We start from the raw sequence: 19,257 nt of genomic DNA, 5'->3' as shown, positions 1-19,257 counted from the left end.
TTAGATTTTGTACTACTCAGGTGCTATATGTATCGCTAGCTGCCGTTGGACGCTTGCATGTGCATGTAATCTCTGAATGGAGGAGCGTAGCTTTCGCTAGGATTGCGTCGTGGTAACCGCGTATGCGCCGTGGTGACCGCGTCAGTCTGTTGCCGCTCTTGCCGGGCGTCCATTCGTGTAAGCCTGTACTACGATATATATACATCATGATCCCATCGAGGATCGGTGCGTTTGGCTCATCCATTCCTCTAGATTACAAACTTTTACATGGTACCAGAGCCTCGATCTAATTCCGAGCTTCCGCCATGGCCAGCTTCAGCTCCAACACCACAGCCACTTCATCGTCCTCCTCTCTTCCTGGCATCTTGCCAACGCCGTCGTTCAATCACATGGTGAATATGAAGCTAACGCAGGAGAATTACCTGCTATGGGTGGCGCAGCTTCGGCCCTATTTGAAGAGCCAAGGTCTCATGGGCTATGTCGATGGTTCCATCGCCTGCCCCAGTCAGACCATCGCCGTTGAGCCTACCGAAGAAGGAGGCGGCCGCAACATCGTCGTCAACCCGGAATACACCCACTGGTATCATCAAGACCAGTTTGTTCTGAGCGCCATTCTTTCCTCCATTACTGAGGAGGTGCTCGGGACCGTCGTCAACATGACAACATCGCGCGACGTCTGGCGAACGCTGGAGAAGATGTATGCGTCAAGCTCGCGCGCGCGGATCATGCAAATCCGCATGCAGCTCTCTACGATCCACAAGGGAGAGCTCTCCGTCGCTGACTATTACCGCAAGGTCAAGCGTCTCGCCGACACTCTCTCCGCCGTCGGGAAGCCGCTCGAAGATGAAGAACTGATCGCGTACATGTTGCGCGGTCTGGGCCCCGACTACGACTCGCTCGTCACCAGCATCACCACGCGCCCTGATTCCTACTCCATTATTGATGTCTATGCGCACATGCTCAGCTTTGAGATGCGCATGGAGCACAACAATACCATTGTCCAGGTATCCTCTGCTAATGCTGTCAACAAAAGTGGTTCTGGACGTGGTGGTGGCAGGGGCCGTGGTGGGCGAGGACAATTTCGCGGCGGAGGTCGTTTTCGAGGCCAAAGCAGTGGGCGCTTCAATCAAGCTAACCAAGGTGGCCAATCTCATGAGGTGGTGTGTCAAGTTTGTGACAAAAAGGGCCATGATGCCTCTCGGTGCTGGCACCGTTTTGATCACAATTATCAGTCAGGAGACACAACCAAAGTTGCAGCAGCCGTCGCCAACAGCAACAGCTACTCCATCGACCCGAACTGGTACATCGACACAGCAGCAACTGATCACATCACCGGTGAGATGGATCGATTGTCCTTGAAGGAGCGCTACACAGGAGGTGATCAAATTCAAGTCGCCAATGGAGCATGTTTGCCCATTACTCATATTGGACACACTAGTATTGCTGGTTCAATTCGTCCTTTGCATCTGAATCATGTCCTTTGTGCTCCCAAAATCACCAAACACTTGATCTCTGTTCGAAAATTGGCCTTTGATAATAATGCTCTTGTTGAATTTCATCCAAATTCTTTTTTTGTCAAGGACCTAGCAACCAGAACCATTCTTCTCAGAGGCAAGTGTAGGAATGGCCTTTATGTTCTTCCAAATAAACAGACCAGTCAGGCCATGTTCTCTGCCAAAACCACACAGGAGCAGTGGCATCGACGCCTTGGACATCCAGCTTCACAAATTGTTCTTCAGATCCTTCGTAGGAATAACATTGCTGTAAACAATAGTGCTTCTCCTGCCTTGGTTTGTGATGCCTGCCAACAAGGAAAAGCCCATCAACTTCCTTTTAATTCTTCATCTCATGAATCTACAGCACCTTTGCAAATTGTTCACACCGATGTGTGGGGACCTGCTATTTCTTCAGTTAATAATTCCAAGTACTATGTTTCATTTGTTGATGATTTCAGTAAATATGTGTGGGTTTATTTTCTGAGAAATAAGTCTGATGTTGAATCGGTGTTCCTTCAATTCCAAAAAAACGTTGAAAACCTGCTCGGTGCCAAAATCCGTTCTGTCCAATCTGACTGGGGTGGTGAGTACCACCGTCTACACAAATACTTCAAGCACACTGGGATTGAACATCGTATTTCATGCCCACATACACACCAACAAAACGGAACTATAGAAAGGAAGCACAGGCACATCGTTGAAACTGGCCTGTCTCTTCTTGCACAATCACGCATGCCCTTGCGCTTTTGGGATGAAGCTTTCAACACTGCTTCCTATTTAATCAATAGAATGCCCACTCGAACTATTGGTCATGACACACCTTTTCACAAGCTGCTCAACCTTGAACCAGACTACACTTCACTGCGTGTGTTCGGTTGTGCTTGCTGGCCTAATTTGAGGCCATATAATCCCAAAAAATTGAACTTTAGAACAAGGCAGTGTGTGTTCATTGGTTATAGCGCGTCTCACAAGGGCTACAAATGCTTTGATCCTTCCACTGGACGTGTTTATATTTCTCGTGATGTTGTGTTCGATGAGAATGTGTTTCCTTTCACGAATCAATCCACCACAAGTGTTCATGTGCTTAATTCCTCCAATCAGCCTACTGTCCTACCTGTTGTTGCCAGATATTCAGAACTTTCTCTTGTCTCTCGTGATTTGCATGAAAATATTGAACCAGTAGATACTAATGCTAGTGTGAGTAATGGACAAACTAATCCTGAAGCTAACTATGATCTCTCTAGTGCAAGTTCACCTTCTGTAGGGTCAGGTGCAGTCCACAGTCTGTTAGGACCGACTGAAAATGAAACTGAAGCCAATACAAATCAGTCAACTGAGGGAGGCAGTTCTGAAAGTGTTCCAGTAGCCGAGGGAGAAAGATTACACCCAATGAGAACTAGACTACGTGATAATATTGTCCAGCCCAAGCAGTTCACAGATGGGACAATCCGATATTCAGAGAAAAGAAATAAGTTTGCAGCAGCGACAGCAACCACTGGAGCAGGTCTCACAAAACAGCAGTGTTCAGTTTCAGGTTCAGAAACTGAAACTGAACCCGACAATCTACAGCAAGCTCTTGCAAGCCCCAATTGGCGCCAAGCTATGAATGATGAGTACACTGCACTGATGAAAAATGAAACTTGGGAGCTGGTGCCACCCAAGAAGGGGATAAATCTGATTGACAGTCGCTGGGTATACAAAGTGAAAAGAAAGGCAGATGGGACAATCGACAGATTTAAAGCCAGGCTGGTTGCAAAGGGGTTTAAACAGCGATATGGTTTGGACTATCTAGATACTTACAGCCCTGTTGTCAAGCCAGCAACAGTTCGAATTATACTGTCTCTTGCAGTTTCACAGGGTTGGAGTCTACGGCAAATTGATATACAAAATGCATTTTTGCATGGTATTCTTGAAGAAGAGGTTTATATGAAACAACCACCAGGCTATGAAGATCTAAACAAGCCATCCAATTATATTTGTCATCTCAAGAAAGCTCTATATGGATTAAAACTGGCTCCAAGAGCATGGCACTCTCGGCTGACAAGCAAATTACAAGAACTTGGCTTTGTGTCATCAAAGGCTGATTCTTCATTATTTATATTTTGCCAAGGAGGTATTACAATATATATGCTCATTTATGTAGATGACATAATCATTGCAAGTTCTTCCTCTAATGCCACTGATCAACTGATCAAACAGCTGACAGCAAGCTTTGCAGTAAAGGATCTCGGGCCACTTGAATATTTCTTAGGAATTGAGATCAAAAGGATACAAAATGGAATTCTCTTATCTCAGAAAAGCTATGCTACAGATCTGCTCAGGCGAGCTAACATGTCTAACTGCAGGCCAATCTCCACTCCAATGGCTTCAGGTGAAAAGCTATCTGTTGAACAGGGAAGATCACTTGATAAAGTTGGACATTTTCAGTACAGAAGTATTGTAGGAGGGCTGCAGTACCTGCTCATGACTCGACCTGATCTATCTTTCTCAGTAAATCGGGTCTGTCAATTTGTTCACAAACCTACTGATTCTCATTGGGCAGCAGTAAAAAGAATCCTCAGATATGTGAAGGGAACAATTGATTATGGGCTGAAAATTCAAAAGTCTCCAACAAGTCGCCTAAGTGCGTTCTCAGACGCGGATTGGGCTGGTAGTCCTGAAGATCGGCGCTCAACCAGTGGGTTTGCTGTGTTTCTAGGAGCAAACCTTGTGTCATGGAGCTCCAGGAAACAAGCAACAGTTTCGAGGTCTAGCACTGAAGCCGAGTACAAGGCCATTGCGAATGTTACGGCTGAAGTGATCTGGTTACAGTCTCTTTTGAAAGAACTCAAAGTTTTTCAGAGCAAGTGTCCCTTACTGTGGTGTGATAACCTTGGGGCAACGTATTTGACAGCAAACCCGATGTTTCATGCAAGAACGAAGCACATCGAAGTCGACTTCCATTTTGTCCGTGAACAAGTTGCAAGGAAAGCTATGGAGGTACGGTTCATATCGTCGAAAGATCAGCTAGCTGATGTCTTCACCAAGCCCTTGTCTAGAGCACCGTTCGTCTCAAACTGCTACAATCTTCATCTGGGCAACCCAGGTTGAGATTGAAGGGGGCTGTTAGATTTTGTACTACTCAGGTGCTATATGTATCGCTAGCTGCCGTTGGACGCTTGCATGTGCATGTAATCTCTGAATGGAGGAGCGTAGCTTTCGCTAGGATTGCGTCGTGGTAACCGCGTATGCGCCGTGGTGACCGCGTCAGTCTGTTGCCGCTCTTGCCGGGCGTCCATTCGTGTAAGCCTGTACTACGATATATATACATCATGATCCCATCGAGGATCGGTGCGTTTGGCTCATCCATTCCTCTAGATTACAAACTTTTACAAATGGAACTTTCAACTAAAAAATTGATGGTTCCTTGGAACGCAGCATTCTCAAAATACGGGATTGGAATGACCTGACTTTTTTAATCTTATGGAGCAAAGAAACACTCACGAGAGGTGTTTGGACCCTTCATGGGAAAAACACAATAATTTTGAATGTAGATCTTCACTAGTAAGAAAGAGAAAGGAGATGGAAAAAGAAGATGCATATGAACTCTCAAAGAAATTTTAAGCATGAGGACCTCATGTCGTATTAGATGAAGAGGAGATCTTGTGAAATTCCTTTGCATCAATCTTGCAATACAAAGAGCACTCGTAAGATTTCTTTTTCCTTTGGATTTGACGACTCCAGTTTTCCTCCACCGTTCCTTGGGTTCCAGAAGGACCCCAAATTGTTATGGCTCAGAGTTTACAACCTTCGACTTCCAACTTTTAACTTCCAAATTTAAATCGCCAACTCAAATCTCGAAATTTCCAATCAAAAAATAAACTTCCAACTCGAACACTCATTCAAAGTGAAACCTGTGAATTTCAACTCAACAATACTATATTAGGAAATTGTTGAGTAATGAACATTCACAAATGACTCGCTTAACAAGAAGCAAACAGGCAGTCAGAGAAGAAGTTGAAACGAGATAACGGAGCAACATAATACAAGCAAGATGATATAACAAATCGAACTTATTATAATCCCAATTTGATTTGATTTGATTCGATTCGCTTATAACAAAACAATATATTCCCATGAGGAAATGTACAAGACCCAGGCCGGGCACTCAGCTCTCGGAGGCGCGCTTCCGGCGACCTCCCAAAAGTATTTAGCTTTATCACCGACGACGCTCACCGCTGCAGGGGAAGTGGCAGCACTGCAGCAGATAGGTGGCTTCTTCCCTCACCAGCGCTTGTGGCCGCCGCCGTGGTCCCTCGACCGCCGCGAGTGCCGCGGCTCCTCGTGCACCTCCTTCTTCCTGTCATGACCCAGCAGACACAGAAGCTGACTGAGAACACAAGAACAGCCCAGATGGGCGGATGCCTCTTTAAAGGACAATGGACGGTGGAGGAGAAAAGGTAGCTTCGGACAGCTAACAGTAATTAGTTGTAGTTGATGTTGTTTTTTCCATTTGGGGTTACCTTCAGTTAAGTATGGATTTACCGTTAAATTGAATTAGCTTAAGTTTAATCGCAATTGTAATTAGACTGGAGTTATAACCAGCCGTGGAGAGGTGGGGGAGGATATTCCAAAACTTGTCTATATGAACTCATCCAGTAATAGTAATTCATCCGGATTTCTCCAAAAAATTTCACTGATTCCTCTCGTTCTTCCACAATACTAGTTAGGGATTCATCATGATTTCGACAAATTAGTATCAGATTCAATCGATTCTCGGCCAAATTAGCGGTGGATTCATTCTCGGTGAGGGTTATCCGGCAGTTGTCCGGGTGTAAAATTCTAGGAACCGAGGTTGAATCGGGTAGTCCGTGCAGCGGTAGACCATTGGGTTGGACTTGTTGGCGAAGGAGCGATCTGAACCGATCCACCCAGTTCGACGAAGATGATGAGGAACACCAAGACCTTTGCGGTGGCAGTAGCGAATCTATCTGTGGTTACCAACCCGAAGGATCTGGAAGACTCCAGTATTGGCTATGCTAAAATCATGCAGGATGAGATGATGGATTTGAAGTCATGCATGGGCAGTGTGGAGCGGCAACTGAGTATGATTCAGACCACCCTGGTGGAGCTGGTAAAGCGCTCAAGTGTTGCTGGCGATCCAGGATTGGGAAATGGAGTGGAGTCTATACATGGAAGGCACAAGGTGGAAGAGTCTGACTTGAGCAAGATTCTGATGGCGATCTAGGATTAGAAAATGGAGTGGAGTCTGTACACGTTGAAGGTAATCACTCTTCACCATATGGTGCAGTGTACACTGATGTTCATATCAAGGTGCATGTTAGTTCTACAGAGCATGAGAGTTTGCATGAGAAACCACCCTTGATGTTTGTCCAAACACAGACTAGATATCCTAGCCAATCCACATATGTACTACCTCATGCAAGAGCGGATAATTTGATCTGTACCATATTGAGAAATCGAGCGGTTATCGATTAAACTCAAATTTAAAATTTATTTATTTTTATTTTTTCTTAAAAAAGTCGATTGATTTTTATCGAATTTCATTGAATTATTGTCTGGTCATGACCCCGACGGTTTTTAGTGGTATATCTAATTTGTGAACCTTGGCCGTGGCAAAGCTTGAGCCTTGGAGGTTTTCGGTTCGTCCGATTGGGATTGGCTGGTTAAGATGGACTCTCTTGGAAAGTGAGAAGAACGAGCAGGCTGACTTGTGGTCCCTTGTTTTATTTTCTTTTATTTTTCTTCACAAAAGTCAATGTCCCTGCCGGACAGGTCGGAGCACAAAAATGTGACGGTTATCAAGCGATTATCGTGGTTACCGAGCTTGTTATTGATTTTACATGGTTAAGCTATTTTTTAGTTTTTTTGTTGAACTTCACTGAAATTCGAGAAAACTGCTCGATAAATCGGGAAAACCGAACGGTTATCGAGAAATACAACTAATGTAGAAAAATCAATCGATAAATCGGTGAATTCGCTTGGTTATCGGTGCAATTCGGCTGGTTACCGAATGTCGATTCAGTCGATTTTTTCTCCAATTTTTAAATTTAACCGAATGAATTTTGAACGAATTCCCACCAAATTTTGAACAGTTTTCGCGATAACCCTGAATTTTTGGTTAATGTCGGAGACTAGTTTTCGGGGTCCAAACAGTATCGTAAACCTTGCCGACCAGCACTCGCTTGCGCCGCTCCTCGCACCGCTCGTCTAACTTCGGCAAGAAGTGCACCTCCGACCGCCCTGTCACCGCCCCTATCGCGACACGAGACCGAGACCGCGGAGGTAGCGCCAACGGCTATGGCCGACTCACATGGGTCCAAGTCCAAGGCGAGCGTCTTCTCCCTCATCAGCTTCCTCAACGATGGCAACCCCTCCGACGCCAAGCGCAACCGCATGGCCTCCTCCGACTAACCCCTTGCGCACTCCTCTTCCTCCAAGAAAAACGCGACTGCCACGGCCAAGGACGGCAACGCCAGCCGCCACCACACCACCACCACGGCCAGCAAAACCACTGAGAGGTTGCCACTGAGTTCGCGGTAGTGGAGGAGAAGCGGAGGCCTGTTGAGGCGAGCGAGTTCTATGGCGAGAAGGAGGAGCGGCACTTCAAGAGGCACCGGTCCTCCTCTCGGCCTCAACACGAGCGGGAGTGTCAGAATCGTGATGAATCCTAACTAGTTTTGTGGAAGAACGAGAGGAATCAATGGAAATTTTTGGTGAAATCCAGATGAACTACTATTACTGGACGAGTTCATACAGACAAGTTCTAGAATATCCTCCCTCACCTCTCCATGGTTGGTTATAACTCCAGTCCGATTACAATTGTGATTAAGCTTAAGCTAATTTGATTTAATGGTAAATCCATACTTAACTAAAGGTAACCCCAAAAGGAAAAAGCAACAACTACTACAACTAATTACCGTTAGCTCTCCGATGCTACCTTCTCCTCCACTTTCCATTGTCCTTTAAAGAGGCATCTACCCATCTGGGCTGTCCTTGTGTTCTCAGTCAACTTCAGTGTCTGTGTCTGCTAGGTCATGACAAATGCCACCCTCAATAGAACACAGTTGCCCTCAAGTTTGGCTTCTAGGATTACCACCATCTTCACTTTGTATTGGAGAAGTGTGGCGAGTTGAATCTTGTGGCCACCAGTCCCTGATTGCGTTCCTATAAAAATCTAGAAAAGAAGATTTCATTAGCAACTTATCTTCCTAGGTGGCTTCCTCCGGTGGAGATGCTTCCCACTGAATGAGCCACTAGGTCATCACATCATCATTCCTTGGAATAGCTCTAGTATCCAAAACCCTCAAAGGCAAGACTTGAGGTGCCCATGTTGACCCACTAAAGGGAGATCCTTGCTAGGTACAACATTAGACCCAATATGTTGATTCAACTAGCTAACGCGGAAAACGTTATGGCTGTGGACATCATTCGGCAATTGCAGCCTGTATGCTACTGGCCCAACCTTCTCCAGAACCTTGAAAGGCCCATTATACTTGGTAGTAAGCTTGAAAGCATTCCTGAACCCAAATGCTGATATTCTATAGGGTTGCATCTTCGAATAGACAAAATATCCTACATTAAAGGATCTCTCGTTGCGTTTGAGGTCTGAATACTTCTTCATCATGTTCTGGCCTGTGTTAAGTTCTCTTTCAGCCCGTTGGTCATAGCTTGTTTTTCTTCCTAGAAGTCCCTAGCTGGAGAAGGAGGTCCTGGAACAGCAATCTCACTTATCAATGGCGGAGGGTACCCATATAGAGCTTAGAAAGGTGAACATTTCAAAGAAGTATGATAATTTGTGTTGTACCACCATTCTACTATAGGTAACCATGAGCTCCACCTTTTTGGCTCAGCAAAGACCATACATCGTAGATAGGTTTCCAAGCATTGAATGATCCTTTCAGTCTGGCCATCACTTTGGAGGTGATATACAGTACTATAGCAAGAAAACCTTCAATGACTTGAATAAGGCTTGCCAAAGATCACTAGTGAAAAGTATGTCCTTGTCTGAGACAATAGCAATCGATAGACCATGTAATTTAAAGATATGGTCCATGAATGTGTGAGCAATGTCAACAGCTGTAACTGGATGAGCCAAAGCAATAAAGTGAGAGTACTTGATGAATCCGCCAACAACAACTAAGATCGTGTCTTTCCCATTGGATTTTGGCATACCTTCAACAAAATCTAGGGAGATGTGTGTCCAGGCCATATCTAGCACCGGCAAGGGCTCTAAAATGCCTGGATAATGAAAATGCTCTCCTTTGGCTCGTTGGCATACTGGGCATGCAGTCACAAATATTTCTACAACTTTCTTTAGATCAGTCCAGTGGAAAATTCTTTTAACTCTTTGGTATGTAGCTACTATTCCAGAGTGACCTCCCACTGGTGAAGAGCATAGTGCTGATAATATGTTGTTGTTTATAGTAAGATTATCTCCCACATGAACTCTTCCCCTGTATCTCAGAATCCCAACACGTAAGGAATATGGTGATGTATGATCTAGAGCTATAGACAATTGTGTATTCAATTGTTGGCAAGTTGTATCATTTTCATAGCTCTTAGTTATTTCTGAGATCCACAATGGTTGTACTACTGTAATAGCATTGCAAGAATAATCTATTCTAGAAAGTGCATCTACAGCTTTGTTTTCTTTTCCCTTTTTGTACTCAATAATGTAATCTAGCATTAAAAGCTTGATAAAGAGTTTGTGCTTTATACCTTCGGTCAGCTTCTATTCAGTAATGAATTTAAGATTCTTTTGGTCTGTTTTTATGATCATCTTAGTGCCCAAAAAATAATACCACCATTTTTTCATAGCTTCAAGAATTGCCAATGCCTCTTTGTCATAAGTTGACTGTGCTCCAGCCTTGCTGTTGAGTGACTTGCTGAAGTAAGCAATTGGCCTTCCTTTTTGCATCGGGACTGCTCCAATCTCAGCTTCACTAGCATCTGTTTCTAAGATGAAGGGCTGTGAAAAGTCTAGCAATATGTGCACGGGAGCAGAGACTAGCTTGTGCTTGATTTCTGTAAATGCAGCTGTCGGGGTATTAGGAACCAGGGGTCCCTGAATCCCAAGACCGGGCCGGCTATCCGCCACATGTCACCATCCCATGAGATCCACCCTGCTGGATAAGAAGAAACTAAGTCCCGGGGGAAGGTGCTCGGGGCCGTGGCCTCTAGGCTCCCAAGCACCCCAGTTCCCCGATGATCCGCAGAGTCCAAGTACCGGGAAGAAAGTGCTCGGAAGGTTTCTCACTTACCCTCGAGTACTGTAGTCCCCCGATGATCCAAACACCGAAGTGCTCGGGAGAGAGTGCTCGGGGCTGCACGTGGCAGCCCCCGAGGACTCGGTTCCCCGAAGGTCTCACCGAAGTGCTCGGGAGAGAGTGCTCGGGGCTGCACGTGGCAGCCCCCGAGGACTCGGTTCCCCGAAGGTCTCACCGAAGTGCTCGAGAAAGAGTGCTCGGGGCTGCACGTGGCAGCCCCCGAGGACTCGGTGCCCCGAAGGTCTCACCCAAGTACTCGGGAGAGAGTGCTCGGGGCTGCACGTGGCAGCCCCCGAGGACTCGGTGCCCCGAAGGTCTCACCCAAGTACTCGGGAGAGAGTGCTCGGGGCTGCACGTGGCAGCCCCCGAGGACTCGGTTCCCCGAAGGTCCCACCGAAGTGCTCGGGAGAGAGTGCTCGGGGCTGCACGTGGCAGCCCCCGAGGACTCGGTTCCCCGAAGGTTCGCGCAAGACCGTCCGACGACCCGAAGGGTCCCATCGTCGGGGGGTCAGCCAGTCAAAGGCCCAATGCCGCATTTGATAGGCACGCGCGGCCTGACATCCTGACATCCTGACATTCTCAGCTGCCCACGCCCCAGTGTCAGACCCTGCCATGCACTGGCAGGGGGGCGTGGGTCCATTAAATGCACGGGTCCCGTCCCGTTTCATCCGAGTTCCTCGGGATAACGTTGCCAGAATCGAAGCGCTCCGCCTGCCACCCTGCCCTGGCAGAAAGACAAGACAGGGTGGGCGCACCGGGCACCTCTGAGGCTGCCCGGTGGGCCCCCTTTATGGCGCCCGAGGGCTTCCACAGTGGCGGGTGGTCGGATGCGCGCCGCATTTTTCCACCGCCCCTGTCACTTCGCCAAGACGGAATGATGACGCCTTTCTCCGTGGCACCTTGGCACTCGCACCCCCTCTTTCCCATTCAGGATATGTCGAGGTCGGCGCGCCTATAAAAGGAAAGGATGGAGAACACGTAAAAGGGTGTGTGAAAAAAGAAAGAGGACGCAGACGCTCGAACCAATTCAAGCCAAGCTAGAACACGAGAGCCTCAAGCTCTCTGTAAACTGCTCTCTCTTGTAACCAGATACATCCTTGAAGAATTCCCTTCGATGATAGATATAGCACTCACACAGGAGTAGGGTGTTACGCCCCCGTGCGGCCCGAACCTGTCTAAACCCCGGTGCACCCATCTTTCTCGCACTAGGACGATCATCTCCCACCAGCCACCGCATTTATTTCCGTTTCCCACTTATTTCCCAAACAAGCTCGCTCAGGATCATCCCCCCGGCCGAATCTCTAAAAAGGGGGTCTCTCGGGATCCCTGCGACAGGAGTTCATCCTCCGACAGCTGGCGCGCCAGGTAGGGGAGACTCCGTTCTTCCTCGTCTATGGCGCCGAGGCAGTCCTCCCCTCCGAGCTCACTCTGGGCTCCCCTCGAGTGTATGCATACTCTGAGGGTGAGCAGGAACGGCAAAGACGCGACGACGTGGACTACCTGGAAGAGCGCCGGCGGCGTGCCGCTGTCCGGGCGGCTCGGTACCAGCAGAGTCTGTGGCGTTATCATCTGCGCCATGTCCGGGCCCGGTCTCTCGAGGTGGGGGACCTAGTTCTCCGACGCGTTCAGTCGCGCGAAGGAATGAATAAGCTGTCCCCTGTGTGGGAAGGTCCCTTCACCGTGATCGCGGTCCCGCGGGCAGGTTCTTTCAGGTTGGCGACGGAGGAAGGACAGCCACTCCCGAATCCGTGGAACATCGAGCATCTCCGATGCTTCTACCCGTAGATGGTCGTGCTCGCGGCCCAGGTCAGCAAGGCCGGGGGCTTCTCCCCGCCCAAGCAGTCCGAGGGCTCCGCCCCTTGGGTAAGTCGCTGTCGCCCCACCTTGTAAATGTTGTACATTCAGTATTTCAATAAGCAATCGCTATGTCAAAATATTTTCTCTGGATTCCGTATGTTTAATCTGTCTGGTGAGGTGCTCGGTTGTGCGAGAAAAAGTTCGCTCTCTCTTTTTCCCCGCTGGTAAAAGAATCCCAATCGGTATGCATGCGAGCAGTCGCCGCTGACTTACGTCCAGCATGGTAGGCTGTGGTGTTCGGTGTCGTGGCAGGCTCCCGGGCACTACCGAGTTTCGGGGTGCTCTGGGTAATCCCATCGCTCGAGCTGCTCGAGTAGTCCGGAGCTCAGGCCCCCGAAGCGGGCTGTCAGTGCTCGGTCTGGTTTGTCATACCCGGGCGCCACCAGACCATAGGACCTCTGGGTTATGCCTCTGTCCGCTCTTGTCCACCGGTTCGGGCATTCAAGAGGTCTCGGGTCGAAAACGAGAGCAGTCTATAGCAAGTACCGCACTAACAGAGCGCACCAGACAAAGAAATTCTATATTCTCTCTTAAGTCACAGGCTGGCAATCACGGGCAGTTCGGCCCCGAGGGCTTCACTGCCCCGGTCTCTGGTCGGCCAAGGGTCCTCGGGTGATCCTACCACTTAGGCATGGGTGGTCGAGATCACCCGACCCCAGGAGCCTCGTATGCCTCTGGGCGCTCGGGTGCTCCGTTGAAAGAATCAAGTCCCCGGGCACCCGAGCTCGGAAGCACACCCCTCCTGGATCGGGTGGCTGGAAGGCCGACAGCTGTCCGGTGAGTGGTTACATTCAGGTAAGCCTGCTTTCAGTGAATTTATGTTCCCGAGTCACTCTCGGGGGCTCTCGCGCTTTAATCTGTTCGGCGAGGTGGTCTCCTCGCACGTAAAAACCCTACCGCATGTCTACTTTTTCCCAGAACGACAGAGCGGTTTGTAGAAAGGAGTACCGCGCGTGCGGTAATGTCTGACCGAAGCCCTTCGTGGTGGTCGTGGTGTTCGGCCCGCTTTTAAGGACCCCGAGCACTACCGAGTCCTCGGGTCCCCTGGGTAATCCTATCACTCGAGCTGCTCGAGTAGTCCGGAGCTCAGGCCTCGGGGGCGAGCTGTCAGTACTCGGTCCGGCCCGTTTTAAGCCTGAGCACCACCGGACCACGAAGACTCTTGGTCACATTCTCGCCCGCACGTGTCTCCCTTCTACTAACTGAGTGGTCGCAAGGTAAAAAAGTGTTCACTAGGTATGACGTGTTCCGAGCGGGATCGATCTATCTCCCGGGCAAGGAAGTCTGTGTCTTTGTTTCTTAACTTAGGCAAATGCGGACTCGCGAGAGCTCGAAGGCCGACTACGCCAGCAGCGATCAGGACAACTTCATTCTCGGGGACGGGAAGGTCGGGAACGGCCCAACTGAGTACTCCCCGGGACTTCCGGACAAAACACCAGAAGGAACATCAACACTCAAAGAAACTGGAGTTGCGAGCCCAAGGAAAAGTTGCCATTAATATTCACAGGATATATACAAGGCATTTTCTAAGGGTTCACTCCTATCAATACAACAAAAGAAACAAGGCTACAAAAGATCTAATCGGCGGCAGAGGCGTCGGCTGAATCCTCTGAGTCGTCCCCGGGGGCTGGCGGCGGCGGCACCTCTCGCCTAAAGCCGGCCGCCACCATGGCAGCGGTACTCCGGACCGCTACCCGGGCGGCCTCTCCCTCAGCCTCGACCACTCCCTCCCGCGCTGGCTCCAGCGGGAAGTTTGGGTCCCTGCTTCGGTAGCAGGCCAGGACGTGCTCGGCCACTGCATGTGCCAAGCCACGTCCCTCCCGGGCGGCAAGTTCCTGAACTGCCCAAGGCAGGGCCTCGAGGCGCTCATGGGGGTCGACGTCGACGAAGAACCAGTCCCGTCGCCACTCCTCCCACTTGCTGCGCAGCACCTGGGGAATGTAATGATCCCCCAGGCCGTCCCGGAGCCGAAGGTTGCAGCACCCCGCGACGTCCGCCGTGGTGTGCCCCCTCTTCTTCCCCACCGGCCGAAGGACGAAGAAATGGCGAAGCAGCGTCGCCGACGGCATCACCCCTACGAACATTTCGCAGAGATGCGCGAAAGTCGCCAACATCACTACAGAGTTGGGGCTTAGGTGCACCAGTTGAATACCGTACGTCTCCAACACTTGCAGGAAGAAGGTGGAGAACGGCGGCACCAACCCCGCCGCCACAAAGGAGGTGAAGAGGACGATCCGCCCAGGGACGGTCGTCGCCGGCGTCAGAGTCGCCGGCCTCACCACCACAGCACCTTCTTGCCCCTCCGGCACCAGTAGCTTCCTGATTTTATCCGCCGCCTCCTCGTTCCTCAGACGAGACTCCGGCAAGATGCTGTCCGAAGCCTTGTCCCGGCGTCCTCCTCCATCCCTCGTCATCTCGGCAAAGATGGAAGGTATTTTGGTGGTGGAGAGAGAGAGAAGGAAGAATGCTCCGGTCGCCTGAGAATTTCCTAAGGACTTCGGAGCACAAAGAAGGCAAGAGCACAAGTGCGCGAAAGCGTAAAGAGGGGAACGGACCGATCCATTCCCACTTTTATATCTCAAAGTTCAAAAAACTGCCGCCCAAACGGTTCGCTCGGCGAAGCGTCGCCTCGATCGACGCAACCGCCAGGCGAATCTCCCGCCGATCGCGCGATGTCAGCGGCTGCCAGGCGTATTTTCCTCGATCTGCGCAGCGACCGCACGTGCCACCCGTATGGTCACCATACCCTTCGGAAGTTGTGTGGACACGCGTCCACTCATTTTCCCGTTGGGGCATACTTGAAGTCTGGATCCGTAAGGGCCATCTCTCGAAAGCTTGCCATATGGCGTCTGCGCCAGCCACGGCCTCGGCCGCGACGAAGGGCCCATTCGCAGTCTCCGTCCCGTCGCCTACCAATGGACCCGGGGGCTACTGTCGGTGTATTAGGAACCAGGGGTCCCTGAATCCCGAGACCGGGCCGGCCATCCGCCACATGTCACCATCCCGCGAGATCCACCCTGCTGGATAAGAAGAAACTAAGTCCCAGGGGAAGGTGCTCGGGGCCGTGGCCTCTAGGCTCCCAAGCACCCCAGTTCCCCGATGATCCGCAGAGTCCAAGTACCGGGAAGAAAGTGCTCCGAAGGTTTCTCACTTACCCCCGAGTACTGTAGTCCCCCGATGATCCAAACACCGAAGTGCTCGGGAGAGAGTGCTCGGGGCTGCACGTGGCAGCCCCCGAGGACTCGGTTCCCCGAAGGTCTCACCGAAGTTCTCGGGAGAGAGTGCTCAGGGCTGCACGTGGCAGCCCCCGAGGACTCGGTTCCCCGAAGGTCTCACCGAAGTGCTCGAGAAAGAGTGCTCGGGGCTGCACGTGGCAGCCCCCGAGGACTCGGTGCCCCGAAGGTCTCACCCAAGTACTCGGGAGAGAGTGCTCGGGGCTGCACGTGGCAGCCCCCGAGGACTCGGTTCCCCGAAGGTCCCACCGAAGTGCTCGGGAGAGAGTGCTCAAGTGCTCGGGAGAGAGTGCTCGGGGCTGCACGTGGCAGCCCCCGAGGACTCGGTTCCCCGAAGGTTCGCGCAAGACCGTCCGACGACCCGAAGGGTCCCATCGTCGGGGGGTCAGCCAGTCAAAGGCCCAATGCCGCATTTGATAGGCACGCGCGGCCTGACATCCTGACATCCTGACATTCTCAGCTGCCCACGCCCCAGTGTCAGACCCTGCCATGCACTGGCAGGGGGGCGTGGGTCCATTAAATGCACGGGTCCCGTCCCGTTTCATCCGAGTTCCTCGGGATAACGTTGCCAGAATCGAAGCGCTCCGCCTGCCACCCTGCCCTGGCAGAAAGACAAGACAGGGTGGGCGCACCGGGCACCTCTGAGGCTGCCCGGTGGGCCCCCTTTATGGCGCCCGAGGGCTTCCACAGTGGCGGGTGGTCGGATGCGCGCCGCATTTTTCCACCGCCCCTGTCACTTCGCCAAGACGGAATGATGACGCCTTTCTCCGTGGCACCTTGGCACTCGCACCCCATCTTTCCCATTCAGGATATGTCGAGGTCGGCGCGCCTATAAAAGGAAAGGATGGAGAACACGTAAAAGGGTGTGTGAAAAAAGAAAGAGGACGCAGACGCTCGAACCAATTCAAGCCAAGCTAGAACACGAGAGCCTCAAGCTCTCTGTAAACTGCTCTCTCTTGTAACCAGATACATCCTTGAAGAATTCCCTTCGATGATAGATATAGCACTCACACAGGAGTAGGGTGTTACGCCCCCGTGCGGCCCGAACCTGTCTAAACCCCGGTGCACCCATCTTTCTCGCACTAGGACGATCATCTCCCACCAGCCACCGCATTTATTTCCGTTTCCCACTTATTTCCCAAACAAGCTCGCTCAGGATCATCCCCCCGGCCGAATCTCTAAAAAGGGGGTCTCTCGGGATCCCTGCGACAGGAGTTCATCCTCCGACAGCAGCTGTCTGATCAGGACCCTAAGAGAAGGAATTTTTCTTGAGCATATCATGGAGTGGGCAACAGATAATCCCAAAATCTTTTACAAAGCGTCTATAGTACCCAACTAGCCCAAAAATCCTCTCAGCTGAGTGATATTCTAAGGTATAGGCAAATCCTTCACAGCTGCAATTTTTGTGGGATCAGTAGATAGGCCTCGTACATGGACAATGTGGTCCAAATACTCAGTTTGTTGGACAACAAAGGTACATCTACTTCTCTTAGCTGTTAGATTGTTATTAAGCAATATGTGAGCACTATCTCCAAGTGTTCTTTATATTTTTTCTAGACAGTTGTTGTAGACTAAAATGTCATCAAAGAAGATTAATACAAACTTCCTTAGATGGTCTGCAAATAGGTTGTTTATCATTGCTTGGAAGGTGGCTGGTGCATTTGTAAGTCCAAATGGTATGACCAAGAATTCATAGTGGTCAAAGTGTGTTCTAAATGCTGTTTTGTGCACATCTTTATATTTCATGAGAATTTGGTGGAATCCTAACCTAAAATCCAACTTTGATAAATATTTCGCTCCATTGAATTCATCAAATAAGTCGTCTATTACTATAATAGGAAACTTGTTCTTAATGGTATGCTCATTAAGCTCCCTATAATCTACACAAAACCTCCAACTACCATCTTTCTTCCTAGCCAGTATAGATGGTGATGAGTATGGGCTCTCATTAGGTTGGATCAGACCTTGGGCTAACATATCCTTGATTAATCTTTCAATTTCATCCTTTTGATAGTGTGGTATTCTATATGGTCAGATATTGGGAGGAACAACACCAGGTTTTAGTGAAATAGCATGAGAACAACCCCTATCAGGTGGTAAACTAGTCAGCTCAAAAGATACAAGTTGATATTGATATAACAGTGCATCCACACTTCCATCTTCCAATGAGGCATGGCCATTGAGTTCAGTATTCACCTTGAGTTGGAACAGAAATACAGTTGCTCCTTTTGTCAGCAATTTTTGAAAATTTTGGGCTGGCATAGGTTGACAAGTGCCAATAGAGGAACAATCCAAGAATGAAATCTGTTGTTCTCCATCTTTACTGATGGTTAACATCATTTTTTTTAAATCCATGCTGATTGGATCTACCAACATAGCCCAATCACATCCCAGGTAATGTCATAGCTCTTGAGCTCCAACAGTTGGAATGTGTTTTCAAACTTTTCCTTGTGTATGTGGTACACACAGTGTTGGATAATGCCACCAGACTGTGTGAGGCCCTCTCCAGCAACCTTAACTGCTATGAGCTCTGTTGCTTGGATTAAACACCTAGCTTTGAACGCCAATGTAACATATGTGAATGTATTAGTACTTCCACTATCAATTAAGGCTACTGCCCATTTGCCACCCACTATCACAAACAAACAAAATGTAGCAAAAGATCTAGTACCCTTGATAGCTTGTTGAGAAATCTGCATCAAGAATCTCTGTTGTTGAAATGAGTCACTCTCTTCTTGTTGTGGTTCTTGCTGGTCTAACTCCTGGTATGATATCTCTGCAGAGTCCATAGTGATAGCATGGGAAGAGTTTTGATAGAACTTAAACTTAAGTTTATGTTTGGCAGTCCATGGGGCAGCACACTTCCAACATGTGCCAGGCTCCTTGGTTTTTATAGTGAGATTAGGAGGCTTGTTAGATTCATTGCTCATGCCCATTTTCTGATAAGCACCAGGAAGTAGTGGGACTTTTGTTTGTGTATTAGCTGTGTAGGATGTCTTGACAGGATATGGATTGTAGGGTGGGTGCTATTTCTTGACTAACACAACCCTTTCTATACCCTTTGCGATCCAATATGCTTCATCCAAGGTGGTTGGTGTATGAGGCTTCAGATAATGCTTGATCTAGTCTTTTAATCCCTTCACAAAACACCTCACGTAGTAGTCTTCTTGCAAGCCTGGGTGTTGCCGTTGCATTGCAGCCATTAATTCTTCAAATTGATCATTGTATAAGGACACAATTGTCTCCTAGCTAAGTGAGTGAAAATTCTCCACTACATCGGACATGCTATGCTCGGCAAATCTATTACAAGCCATAGCACAAAATTGCACCCATTTAATCTGCCCGGAAGGAATTCTCAACCTAGTCCACCAGAACTCAACCCTGTCCGAACAGTGTAACATA

General features: G+C 49.3%; 1 non-coding gene across 1 annotated transcript; it reads left to right on the top strand.

The window, feature by feature from the left end:
- The first annotated feature begins 833 nt into the window (after positions 1-833).
- On the top strand, positions 834-972 carry LOC133904190 (small nucleolar RNA Z247). Its single transcript, XR_009907423.1, has one exon. It is a non-coding gene; the product is annotated as a small nucleolar RNA Z247 (small nucleolar RNA).
- Positions 973-19,257: the final 18,285 nt, after the last annotated feature.

This window comes from Phragmites australis, chromosome 21, assembly GCF_958298935.1.
Source record: "Phragmites australis chromosome 21, lpPhrAust1.1, whole genome shotgun sequence".
Lineage (NCBI taxonomy): Eukaryota > Viridiplantae > Streptophyta > Magnoliopsida > Poales > Poaceae > Phragmites > Phragmites australis.
This window is presented reverse-complemented; position numbering and strand designations above follow the sequence as displayed.